This window comes from Pistacia vera, unplaced genomic scaffold (assembly GCF_008641045.1).
Source record: "Pistacia vera cultivar Batoury unplaced genomic scaffold, PisVer_v2 Contig526, whole genome shotgun sequence".
NCBI classification, from domain to species: domain Eukaryota; kingdom Viridiplantae; phylum Streptophyta; class Magnoliopsida; order Sapindales; family Anacardiaceae; genus Pistacia; species Pistacia vera.
The window spans coordinates 1,062,090-1,075,532 of NW_022196364.1; the positions used below are offsets into that span (position 1 = coordinate 1,062,090).

At 34.1% G+C, this 13,443-nt stretch overlaps 1 pseudogene; it reads right to left on the bottom strand.

The window, feature by feature from the left end:
• Positions 1–866: 866 nt before the first annotated feature.
• LOC116107068 overlaps positions 867–13,443 on the bottom strand; it is a 32,509-nt pseudogene continuing 19,932 nt past the window's right edge.

Genomic DNA, 13,443 nt, shown 5'->3' on the forward strand with positions numbered 1-13,443 from the left:
CCTAATCAACGATTTCAAGAACCACCAGCTTCCTCTTGCTCGCATTTAAGAGAATCATTGATGTAGATTTCATTTTTACGGGTTAAGTTAAACTTTGAAGTTTGAACTTTGGAAGACTCAGTCACAAAAACCAAAATCTTTCCGGGTTTTCACATTTTTAGTGACGTGATTTCGGTGCCAGATCAATTGAATCGGCGGTTGTTACTGTTTATCCGGTTTAACCCCAGGTCAATCCGGGTTAAATGGCATAACTGGGTTTAAAGAATGTTTCGAATGAACCGGACAGGCCGAACCGGGTTTTAAAACATTGAATTAAAGAAAATAAGTAAAAGGATAGAGTTAAAGGAGAGGTATAGCAAGAAACGGAAGAAACCATAGAGGAATAGAAAGGGGAGAAAAATAGAAAAATTAGGTATTCATTCATTATTCAAATCATCATATATACCATACTACAATAGAAATTTATCCAGAAAGTCCATAAAAAATTTTACAGAAGCGATACTACAATAAGAAACACAGAATTTTTTCTCACTATACTCATCGTGTGTTGTCTAATATTATTGGTCTGCAAGGAAAACTTCCCAACACTAAAAGTCTACTATAGTTTGAGTTTGAAAATGCTGCCAACAATAGAAAAGGGCATGCGGATACATCATTCGCTCAGTTTCAGTGAGTGAAGATATTTCTTACCTTCCCTCTGCTATTATACCACTGAATTGGCTGACATTTAGTGGAGAGATTGGTGGGCCAACTCCTTGGCTAAGATCATTTGGATTGTCGCTTTTATTCTTGCTGTAACTTGCCGTAGATGAAGATGTACCAATACCGCTGTTCATAATAAAGCTACTCGTTTCATCATTAAAATTTCAATCAGTCAAATAACTTGGCTTCGATGTAACAGCTCCAATTTCTATGTCTCTAGTAAGCATGTTCACAACTCGGGACATTGGTGGCCTTGACATTGGTGATGCTTGAGTGCACAAGAGACCCACAGCTATTACTCGAAGAGCTTCATTTTCGTCGAACTCTATCAGTGTGGGATCAACCAGCCCCAAACTTTGGTTGCTTTCATGAAGACTCCAAACCTAGAAATAACATATAGACAATTGAAAAAGAAATTAAATGAAAAAAATCAAAGTTCCAAGTTTATTTTGTTTACCCATTCAAGAAGATAAATCTTTTCCCTATCCAAGTGAGTATGAGAGTTTGCTCTTCCACTAATAATCTCCAAAGCGACAACACCAAAACTGAATACATCAACCTTATCTGTCAAGTGCCCACGTATTGCATACTCTGGTGCCAAATAACCATTGCAAGATATTTAAGTATTTCTAAAGGTTATAATCCAAAACAAGCTATTATGGAAGACATGGTAATCGTGAAATGATTGAAGGAGCTTACATTGTCCCTGCAACACCTGTGCTGATGTGAGTTTTCTTATCATCAAACAGCTTTGCCAATTCAAAATCTGATATCTTGGGGCAGAGTTCTGCATCAAGTTAAATATTGCTTGCTTTGACATCTCGATGCACAATCTTTGGTTTTGACTCCTCGTGAAGATATGCTAAACCTTTTGCAATTCCCAAACATATTTTAAATCGGGTAGGCCAGTTGAGTTGAAACTTCCTATTTCCTGAATTAAGGTTGAGTATTAATTATCAACATTCGTTTTAAAATTACCCAAGGATGGTTATTAAAGATCATACCAAATAATACTTTTTCAAGGTTGCTGTTTTCATGATATTCATAAACAAGTAGGAGCCTAGTTCTTTCAATACAACATCCATACAATTTCACAAGATTGCGATGTTGCACTGCAGTTATGGAAGCGATCTCGTTAATAAACTGATTTTTCCCTTGGTGGTATCCCAGTGAAAGTTGCTTCACAGCTATTATCCTTCCATCAGAAAGCACACCCTGTAGCACCAGATGTAACAACACAAATCATATCGCTCCTCGGTGAAAATTCGAAAGAGCAGAGTAGCTCGTGAGAAGGTTTCTCCTCTTCTTCAAATCAAGGTACTCTCACATAAGAGAGAGTTTCTCCTCTTCTTCAAATTTGTTACAAGGTACAATTTTGGTTTACTCTCACGTGATTTTGTTATGGAACAAATTTTGTTTCTCCTCCACTTCAAAAGCTGACTTCAATCTTTTTACTGTTTGTTTAACATGTGAGTCTCTTTTTTTTTTTTTTCTCTCTCATTAAAACCCGAGCCCAATTTGAGCATTATCGCCAAAATCCAAAAACAGAATAAGATTAGACTAATTACTAGTTTTAGTCAACAACTAACTGATAATTAATAACATAATTTTATATTTAACTAACTAATTACATGTTGGCAACATGCTTGAAACCCTCCCTAGGTATAAAATACCAAACCAATCATTACCAGAAGAAAAGAGAAAAAAATAATGAAAAAGGAGAGAGTTTGCCAATCTTACAGAAAAGTTAAGTTCTTAGGGTCAGTTTGGTTCGGGGTTAAGTGACATTACTAGGGTAATGTCATCTTATATTATTTGATTACCACGTTTGGTTGTCAAGTAATATAAGATACCAGTAATCTTCAAATACCAATGGTAGTTACTATTGGTAATATAAGAGGTAATCTGATTACCTCTATTTTCTTAGGTTTTCTGAGATTACCAGGGTTATCTATTTTTATTATAATTTTATCCCTTATTAATAAAAATTTTGGACAATAATACCCCTACTTTAAAACAAATTTACATTAATATCCTATTTCAATTTTACCCTTGTTTAATTAAAATTTTGGACAATAATATCCTTATATTTAAAATAATTTACAGACCACCACTGCCACCAAGCCACCACCACCACAGCCACCCAGCCACCACCGCCGACAGCGGGTCAACCACCACGGACCACCGCCGGAAAATTGCCGGAGTCCCTAAAAACACTGGAAATTCTGTGGGAGGCTCTGGGAGGCTTCGATATGACCGTTTTTGGCCATATTGATGGCTGAAAACGGCCATATCGGGCCAGATCTGGCCGGAAATGGCCAGAATAGGCCAGATCTATTATGGCCATTTCCGGCCAGATCGAGGAATCTGGCCGTCCGTTTTCGGCCATCAATATGGCCAAAAAACGGCCATATCGAAGCCTCTTGGTCACGGTGACGTACTCACGGGGACATCCGACGATGGTTCGCGGTGGCGGCAGGAGGTGGGGGTGATTTCGTCATAAATTAAAGTTTTATATAAGCGGGGGTGTTTTAGCTAAATCTGAAATATTGGGGGTTAAAAAAATTATTCAAAAATTAATAATAAAAATAATTTTATATTAATATTTAAAAGGGGGACAATTTAGTAATTTAAATAGCATATCCACCAATTTATTCCCCATAACCAAACATATTAATATAACATACCCACCAACTAACCAAACATATTTTTCTAAAGATTCCCAGTAATCTTTCAAGGTAATCTATCTTTCCAGTAATTCAACATTCCCAATAATCTAACATTCCTGAACCAAACGCCCCCTTAAGGTTTCCAAGCTCCTTTGGGAAAGGCTCAAAGCAGAAAGTACATTTTGGCCAACCTCTCTAGCATATGAAAGAAAAAGTTATAACAAAATTAAAACTCATGTACCAAAAAATAATCATATATAATCTAAACTAGGCTTTCAATTATAAGGGTATTTTTCAATACTTACAAATACTTCAATTGAGATAAATTTCCAATAAATGCAGGCAAGGAACCAATGAAGTAATTTCGTTTGATTCTACTACAATGTTAAACAAAAAAACTAAATCAAATCTGATATAATGTCCATTAATTAGAAACGCTGAAGGTCAAATTTGACTTATACAAATCAAATACAGGGAAATGAATGGGAAAATCCATACAAATTTGTCAGAAATTGCAAAGCCACTAGTTCTTCTGGAATCGCTCCTTTTATGTCCATAGCAAATACACTCCTGCAAAAAATAATGACAAGTTTCAATCATATCTCCTCAAATTTGATCTGATTATAGATGCAAACTTTCTTGCTTTAGGAAAAATACACACTTGAAGGATAAATTGTATACACAACTTTAAGGAAAGTTTTAACCAAAAGTTAAGATCTATCTAAAGAATCAGAAATAATCTACACAGTATAACATAAACAATTCAATAAAAAGTCATGAATAACTCAAAAATCAATGCCAATACCACAAGATTAACCCAAAACCCATTCTCAATCTAAGTGAATATAATCTGTCTATACTTAAACAAAACTTGAAAAATATGAAAATTTCCCTAAATTTGGTAGAGAGAAAAAGAGATTACAGCTCACTAGCTCAGTGATGTGGCAAGTTGAGCCATTTTCAAAGGAACAGTCACATTTGATAGCAAGATTATAGTCCTCCAAGCTAGTTGCATTTATAGTGGCTCCACTATAGGGTTCTCCACTTATGTTAACCACCTTGGGTCTGCTTGTACATCCCATTGTTGAAATATTGAGTTCAATGCCCTCATTGCTCACCACAACAAACCAGCCAATGCAAATTTCCATAAACAAGCTTATAGAAATCACAGATTTTCATAAAATCAATTATCTTTGAGGCCATGGGTATATAAGGAAGCATTCAGATTACTTAGAATTGAGAATTCACCATCCGAGTTTATCATAGTCGAAGTAAAAGGTTAATAGCAATAATCCCACTTAGTTATATTTAAATAGTAAAAATCCCCCTAGAGTTATAGCAATACCAAAATTCTCTTGTGGTTAAGTTTTTGGGTTAAAAAAAATGATAGAGGATAATTAACTAAATATTTATTAATCATCGTTCTATAAACTTTAATGGCATATTAACGGTTCATAATAGTAAAAAATTCATCATATTATTTCTGAAATTTTGTTATTTTATTAAACCTTTGGGGGTAAAGAAAAACCCAAGTAACATTTTATTTTATATTTGAATAATAATTATTAGGGTCATTTACCAACCTTCCTTGAGGTTTGAGTTTTCGTCAGTCAAACCCCTGCTGGTTTAAAATATTATCCTACATATCGCCTCACATCTCAAAATATATCACAGAAACACTCACTTGGGAATTTCGTTGAACACATTGTAGACAAACCCGATTGATTCCTTCAAGCCTTTTTATAGATTTATAAGTACACATATGTAATAAAGATACAATCGAGCAAGCACAGGACACAAGCAATTGACATAAAAGGACAAAGAGAAACAAGAGAAGGGATCATTTCCTTTTCCTATACATTTCTCCATTAGCTAATAGCTACTTCTAAAAGCAACAATTAACAATTCCAAATAAATTTCAATTGCAAAATATAAAACTACCTGGACGGCTGGACTTGAGTTGAGAGGAGGACCGGCTAGATCGGAGTTCAGGGGATGATCGGCGATAAGTGACACCGGTGACGGTGACAGACTGACAGTTAGACATTGAGAGAGAGGAGAAGGCGTGCGACGGTCGTGGCTTAATATGAGAAATTGAGAATGAAATGAAATGAGATCGATGGTTACCCCTTTTAATTTAATTAATAAATATAATTAAAAAATTAAAATTAGAAAATCCGAAAAGAGTGGATGAATTCCTTCACTGGTGCCAATGATGTTGCAAATCCACCTCCCACAAAAATGAAATGTTTCATAAGCAGTTTTGATGGAATTTTCAACTTAATTTTGTCCCTCTTTATTTAGCTTTTAAACAAAATAGAAAATATTTTGCTAAATGGGGTTCACTTCAATCTGAAAGCTAGCTACTCATAAATTTTTTAATTAATTTGTAAAAGAAATAAAATACACACATAAAAGAAAGGGAGAGAGAGAGTACCTTCATTAGGGTCAGTAATTTGAGCAGTGGTGAGTTGTGAAATAAGAAGAAAAAGAGAAAAAAATTAAAGAAAAAGAAGAAAGTTTGCAATCTTACAAAAAAAGTTAAGTTCTTGAGGTTCCAATCTTACAGGAAATTTAAGTTCTTTAGGTTTTCAAGCTGCTTTAAGAGAGGCCCATAAAGTACATTGTGGCCAACCTCTCTAGCACATCAAAGACTAAATTATAACAAATCAAAACTCATATACCAAAAATATTCATATATAATCTAAACTTGGCTTTCAATCGTAAGGGTATCTTTCAATACTTACAAATACTTCAATTGAGGTAAATTTCCAATAAATGCAGGCAAGGGACCAGTGAAGTAATTTCACTTGATTCTACTGCAATGTTAAACTGAAACTAAATCAAATCTAATATAATGTCCATTAATTAGAAAACGAGGAAGGTCAAATTTGACTTATACAAATCAAATGCATGGAAATGAATGGGAAAATTCATACAAGTTTGTCAGAAATTGCAAAGCCACTAGTTCTTTTGGAAACACTCCTTTTATGTCCAGTGCAAATACACTCCTACAAAAAATAAAGACAAGTTTAAATAATATCTCCTCAAATTTGACCTGATTACATATACAATCTTTCTTGGCTTAAGAAAAATACACACTTAAAGAATAAATTATATGCACAACTTTAGGGTAAGTTTTAACCAAAAGTTAAGATCCACCTAAAGCATCAGAAATAATCTACACAACATAGCAAAAACAATTCAACAAAAAAATTATGAATAACTCAAAAATTAATACCAATAACATAAAATTAACCCCAAACACATTCTTAATCTAAGTGAATATAATTAGTCTATACTTAAATAAAACCTCAAACAAGTTAATATGAAAATTTCCCAAAATTTGGTGGAGAGAAAAAGAGATTACAGCTCACTTATGTGGCAAGTTGAGCCATATTGAAAGGAACGGTCACATTGGATAGCAGCATTATGGTCCTCCAAGCTAGTTGTCTTTATAGCGGCTCCACTGCAGGGCTATCGAATTATGTTCCAACATCTTGGGTTTACTTGTACATTCCATTGTTGAAATATCAAGTTCAATGCCCTCACTGCTCACCACAACAAACCAACCAATGCAAATTTCCATAACAAGCTTGCAAGTAATCACACGTTTTTATAAAATCAATGATCTTTGAGGCCACGGGTATATCAGCAGGCAATCAAATTACTTAGAATTGAGAATTCACCATCTGATTCACCATTTGGATTTATCATAATTGAAGTAAAAAGGTCTCAACGCCAATCTACATTACAGAAGACTCAACTTCTAGTACTTTATTTACTCCATTTATTCCTACAGGAGCATAAGCAAGAATACAATTTATAAAGCCATAGATAGATGGAAAATTATATAAAAAGAATTAAACAGCTGAAAGATAGCAGCAACGGGAATATTCTTATTACAAAGGAAGTTTCTCTGAAGACTGTATGTTCAATTTGAGGACATTACTGACAATCACAAAGTTGTTGTGTATCTCAACCACCAACACCATGTAATCTACTCATTGGCCGACTGGAAATTCAAAAACTATTTTCTTTTCTTTTTAATAAGAAAAGTTAGAATCCCAAATATTAAAACTGGGGCTGGGTTTCCCGCTTCCACCAGAGGATTCCCCAAGCGCTAGCCTAGCCCCACATTTTGCCATCCCTAACAACAAAAGCCATTATACTAGAACTTACAGACAGGGAAAAAGTTAGATTTATCCATAATGTCTGACTAGTCAAATCTAGAGATGATGTCGTCGAGGATGAAGAAAAAAGAAACAGTGATAATCGAACCCTAAAGAGAAATTAAATCTGAAACTTTATTGGTATAAACTTATAGTGTACTTATTGTGCATATTAAGAAGACAACTAAAACATAAATATATAACTCTTTACAGTGATGAAAGTTGAATTATAATTATAAACACAAGATTCTGAATCAAACTGAAGAGTATATACTTTACTAACTGCGCCATTTGCCTGAATCTCCATGAGTCCTACAGTATATGTTTAAAAAACAAATGAGGTTAATTAAGGTGAGTAGAAAATTAAGAAAACATTTAAGGTACCCAACAATCTTATTTGTTATTATAACAATCTCAAAAACTGTACAATCTAAAATTCAAATGAATTGAACCTGAAAAACGTGAAGCCAATTTCGAACAATCATGCTTAATACATAGAAGAAGTGAAATGTGGAAATCGAAGATTAATTTATGAGATGGAAAACCCACCTGCTTGACTTTCATTTGATTCAAGTTGCTCCTGCATACATATAAAACAATAAAGTTAACAAAAGGAAGGAGAAACAAAGAATCAGTAGTTCAAATGTTTTTGAAATTCAGATCTAATGATGAAGAAAAAGAGCAATAAATATATGATTAATATTTACCTACTAAATGATGAAGAAGAAGAGAGATTGATTCGTCATACCTAATTTTCGGTTGATTTGATAATCTTTCTGTCTAGTTTAATCTGCGGGATATGAGCAATTTTGGACCAATCTTCACCTGTTTCTAGTACACATCTCTCGCTCAGTTTAGGACAGTCTTCAATTGTTAGTTCTCTCAAAGAGATGAGATGATTCATATAAGATGACAATTCTGGACACTTCCAAATATCAAGAACTTGAAGTTTTTGCATCAACTCTGGTAGTGCCTTCAAGTTGGAACAATTTCCAATATCCAACACTTCCAAAGTGTTAGTGGAACACTAAAGAAGCCATTGCCGAAATTCCACCAATTGTGGTAATTCTTCCATATAAAGATATCAAAGGTGAGGCCATGTGCTACTGAGTTCATCATGATTGTCTTGTTTATCCAATCTTATGCTCAAATCAAAATTAAGCCTTTCACAACTGAACAAACAAAGATCTTCTAATGAGCTTAGGCTTCTCACACCATGTGGTAATGAGATAAGTCTTGGACATTTAGAAATCACTAGAATTTGAAGAACTCTTAGGTGACCAATATCTTCAAACAAATATTCTAAATTATTGCAATTGGAAATCTCCAAACGTTGAAGAGAATTCAAGCAACCAATACCATTTGTTGGTAGATGCTTTTTCTATCGTAGTTAAGATAAGACATCTAAGACTAATTAAGTACTTTACATTTTTTGCTAACACTTTTAATTCCTTACAACCCCTTAGTGATAGAAATTGCAAATTTTGCAGCTTGTAAATGGAACTTGGGAGTTCTTTTATTTTAGGATTGTAATCTAGTCCAAGATATCTCAAATGCTTCAAATTACCAATTTTTTTAGGCACTACTTCAATATTTGACAATTCTAAGTCTAACATCCGCAAGAATTTGCATCTTGAGACGATTAATTCCAAAAATGATTGGCTAATACCAGTACTTTCACCAATAATTGGAAAAAAAGTAATGCTTCTAATCATATAACCAAAGGTAGGTAAAAAGTTTGGAACATCTATTTTAGTTGCATCAACAAAATGAAATGATAAGTGTCAACTACTTTTGATACAAATTTGGTTAGTAGATTTCACTATTAAGCACTCATTTCTCATCAATGATGTGGCAAGATCTTGCATGAGATCATGAATTTTAAGCTCGTACAAATTCTCATGAAGTTGTACAATATCTTGGAAAAAAAGATCTCTTGCATACCAATATTTTCCAATTCTTGATTTTCATTGTGGGATTGAAGAAGCCCATGGGCCATTCAAAACTGAACCAAATTAATATTAGTAAATTCAATGTCTTTTGGAAAAATGGAACTTATTCTTTTATATATTACAAACAAAATATTGCTTTAAGTGAGGTGGCAGATGATTATAACTTATTCTTAGAGCATTTAAAATGTCATTTTATTTTTAGTCCCACTTCCAAATCTCATTATCCCTCAAATTTTTCCAATCTTGTTCAGAAGTTGAGGAATAAAGTAGACTTCCTAACGCTCTTACTGCCAATGGAACACCTCCACATTTTTTTACAATTTCTATTCCAATTTCCATAAGTTTGGGATATTGCTTTTCTTGCCCTTCTTTAAATGCATATTTAACAAACATTGACAAGCAATCATTAAGAGAAAGACCTTCTAACTCATATGTAGGTAAAGTACCCATAATTGAAGCAACATGATCACTACGTGTGGTTACAATAATTTTACTTCCACTAACATATTCTATCAATAAACTTTTTAATTCAACCCACAACCCCAAATCTTCATTCCAAACATCATCCAAAACTAACAAATATTTTTCATGGCTTAAGATATCATGTAGGATACTTTGCAATTGGACAATGCTCTTAAAATCACATTTTTTCTTAGTTGTTGATTCAATGATGTCAATTAATATTTTTTTGAAAAACAAACTCATTTGACACACACACCCACATTTTCAACGTAAAACATTTGTCCACCATTTCATCATTGTATACCAATTTCGCAAGTGTGGTTTTTCCTAGACCTCCTATCCCAACAATAGGAATGACGGAAACATTTTCATGGACATCACTATGATGTAACAGTAGTTTCATTATCTTTCTTTTATCTTTATCCCTACCAATAACATCTAAAGCACGCACAAAAGAGTGAGTTTCCCTATTCGAACCACCTATAACATGATTGCTATCAACTTTCTCAATGAGATTAAAACTATCCTTATTAGCTGCTATTTTTGCTAACCTCTTTTTAATCTCCTTAATTTCATGTGCCAAAGTAAAATGGAAAGCAACTGGATTTGAGGATGAAAAAAAGTGGCATACCTTTCTTGTAATGCCCTGACGATTCACAACTTGCTTGCTCAAATCTTCCACCTCAATCTCGTCTAAAACATCTTCGGCATCGTAGCAGATCTCCTTAAGCTTTTCCAGCCAAACTTTGAGCTACTCATTTTGAATCTGTTTGTCCTCAGCATCTAATAGAACATCTTTGATAGCGGTTAAGGTTTTAGCAAGTCCTTGCACATCATTTTTGACACCCCATGCCAAGCCCATTTCACTGGAAGCAAGGGATGATAGCATACCCAAGACTTTCTCAGCACTAGCAAAGATGATAGTTTCTGCCATAACTTTTTAAAGAAAGAAATTTGCAGGCTGTTGTGTTTGTGAAGTTGTGAAATTTGGTTGTTGTATGAAATAATCTTAAGAGAGCATGACAAATGGCACTATATATAGAGTAAGATTCTTTGAGTAGCGTGGGGATTGCATGAAGTATGAAATATAGTGAAGATTAGTATATATTCTTTCTCTGTCTTGAATGAATGTAAGCTATATTTTATATCCTTTAATTTTCCCCTAAGAAGAAGTATATACTAATATTTCTTACCTTGCATGCAGTTCAAAGGAATGTGCAACCTAGTGCAGACTAGTAGATATTCTTTGCTTTTTTTTTGTTTTTTTAATATATAGTGTTATGCCTGAAAAAGTAGGCCTGACGCAGAGCCCTGTCAGTGTAAGCGGTCAAAGCGTAGGTAAGTCCTACAGCCATCCAGACGCAGCCACGTCGCTTGATGACGTGAGCAACATGCTCTTGCCAGTGCAGTGGGTGTACGCCAGGCTAGCGAAAGGCTGGAGATGGTCCACGTGTCCAATTCCTGCACAAATCGAGTAAATCACTCGATTAGGTGAACAACAGGACGGAAAGAAGGATTTGCACGGCAATCTGGCCCAATCACAGATTTAGTAATTATTACCTTAACTCATCCCACTATAAATAGAAAGTCTCTCTCCCGTTTGTGGGATTAGCTAATTTCTCTCTAGGATAGCATATACTCTCTCTCTCTCTCTCTCTCTCTCTCTCTCTCTTGTAATCACTTGTAAATCAGCTCATTAAACACGACCTGATCTCAAATATTAATACAATATCAGTGGATGTAGGATTCGCTTGTTTAAGCATCCGAACCACTTTAAATATTGCTCTTTACCTTCTATTCAGTTCAATACCCCTATTCACGTGTGTCTTTTGGGCCAACTCAGTATTTCACACGTGCGTTTAGTTAGTGTCAAAATCAAACATCAAGATATAGTTTTGTATAATTCTTTGTCCTAAATGTAAGTAAACTAATGCTTTGCATTTTGAAACCAGTGTTGGAAGATAATTTATGTAAATATTCTTCAACTTTATTGTTTAAAACAATATAAGCAACAACTTTAATTCAAGTATATATCCTTTCCTTCATTTATGTCTCCAACTTTGGGAAGAAAATTCTTTCCTTCGTCTTCCTCAACTTTGGGGCCCAATTCTATACTTCATTGAATTCCTCATTACCAGTCATATTTATTTACGTTTTATTATTATTTGATTTCTTAACTATAATTTTTTTATATCAAACCCCAAGAATTATGTCATGAACTTTTTGATCAATTCTCAGGTTTTAGGTTGCCTTAACCCGAATTCCGTCATTTAATTATGACAACATTTAATCGGTATACTTCTATTTACTATATAATCAATGATTGAAGTTAATAAAATATAAAATAAATTGTTGTAACATATATATAACATGACAATGACTAATCACATCAATTTTATATTGTATAGGAGAGTTTATATATGAATTTGTATGTCTATTATTATTTTATTGGCCAATTTACATTGCTCACCCTAGGTTTCAGTTTTCATGAAGGATCTTTTCTTTCTACCTTAGTTTCGGACGCTAACAAAGCTGTCACTCACTTTTCACATTTGGTCGTTAAACTTGACGGAAGAAGGATATTCATGTCATTTCTCCTCACTTATCTAAAGTTAATCAAACACTTAAAAAAATTAAAAATGAAGTCCAACCACAGCTAGGCCGACCACACGGCCCAACTGCATCTAGCTAGGTCAATTCAAGGGTAGGTTGTTTTGGCTTGCTGGCTTTTGCCACCACTACCTTCTCTTCTGATTGCCGCAATCACCTCTTTTGGTTGCCGAGGATATTAATGAGGGGTTTGTCTTGGAACGAGAGGAAGCGAAACGGGCAAGTATGATGCCCACGACCCGACTCTGCAACTACTTGGATTGACCAAGATAGGCGCGTGCTTTGATGCCTACAACAATGGCTACTCCGGCCACAAAGCCGTGCACGATCCATGATTTAGTTGAGGAAGATGAAGATTTAGATGATAAACAATTTGACATTGGGCTCAAATTTAGCTCTAACACTCTCATTGGGCCACTTTCACCGAAGTATTGTGTTTGTTTTTACTTCTACCTTTTTCTATTTTCTCCTCAGTAGCAGCAATATGTAACGTAGAGAAGACAGGAGCTTTTCTTGGCTATCTGGGTCGACGGGCTCAGTGGGCCTCTAGTTCGGTCTACCCGATACCGATGCCCAATTGGTAATTGGACTCCCAACTGAAGCAGCGATTAAGAACAAAACAGGTCTTGTCAAAAAGATTTAGTGACATTAATCTCAATGAAATTTAAGTAAATAATAAAAATTCATTTTAAGTTTCAAAAATAATAAATTTTTGTATTATTAAAACAAATAAATAATTCGATAAATATTATTAACCTATAATATTGTAAGTTAATTAATAACAAAAGCTCGTTTGACTTATTATTTCTACTCATATTCTCAATCCTATTCCCAAAATACTTATTTGTTTAGTTATTTGAGAAATATTAGTATATT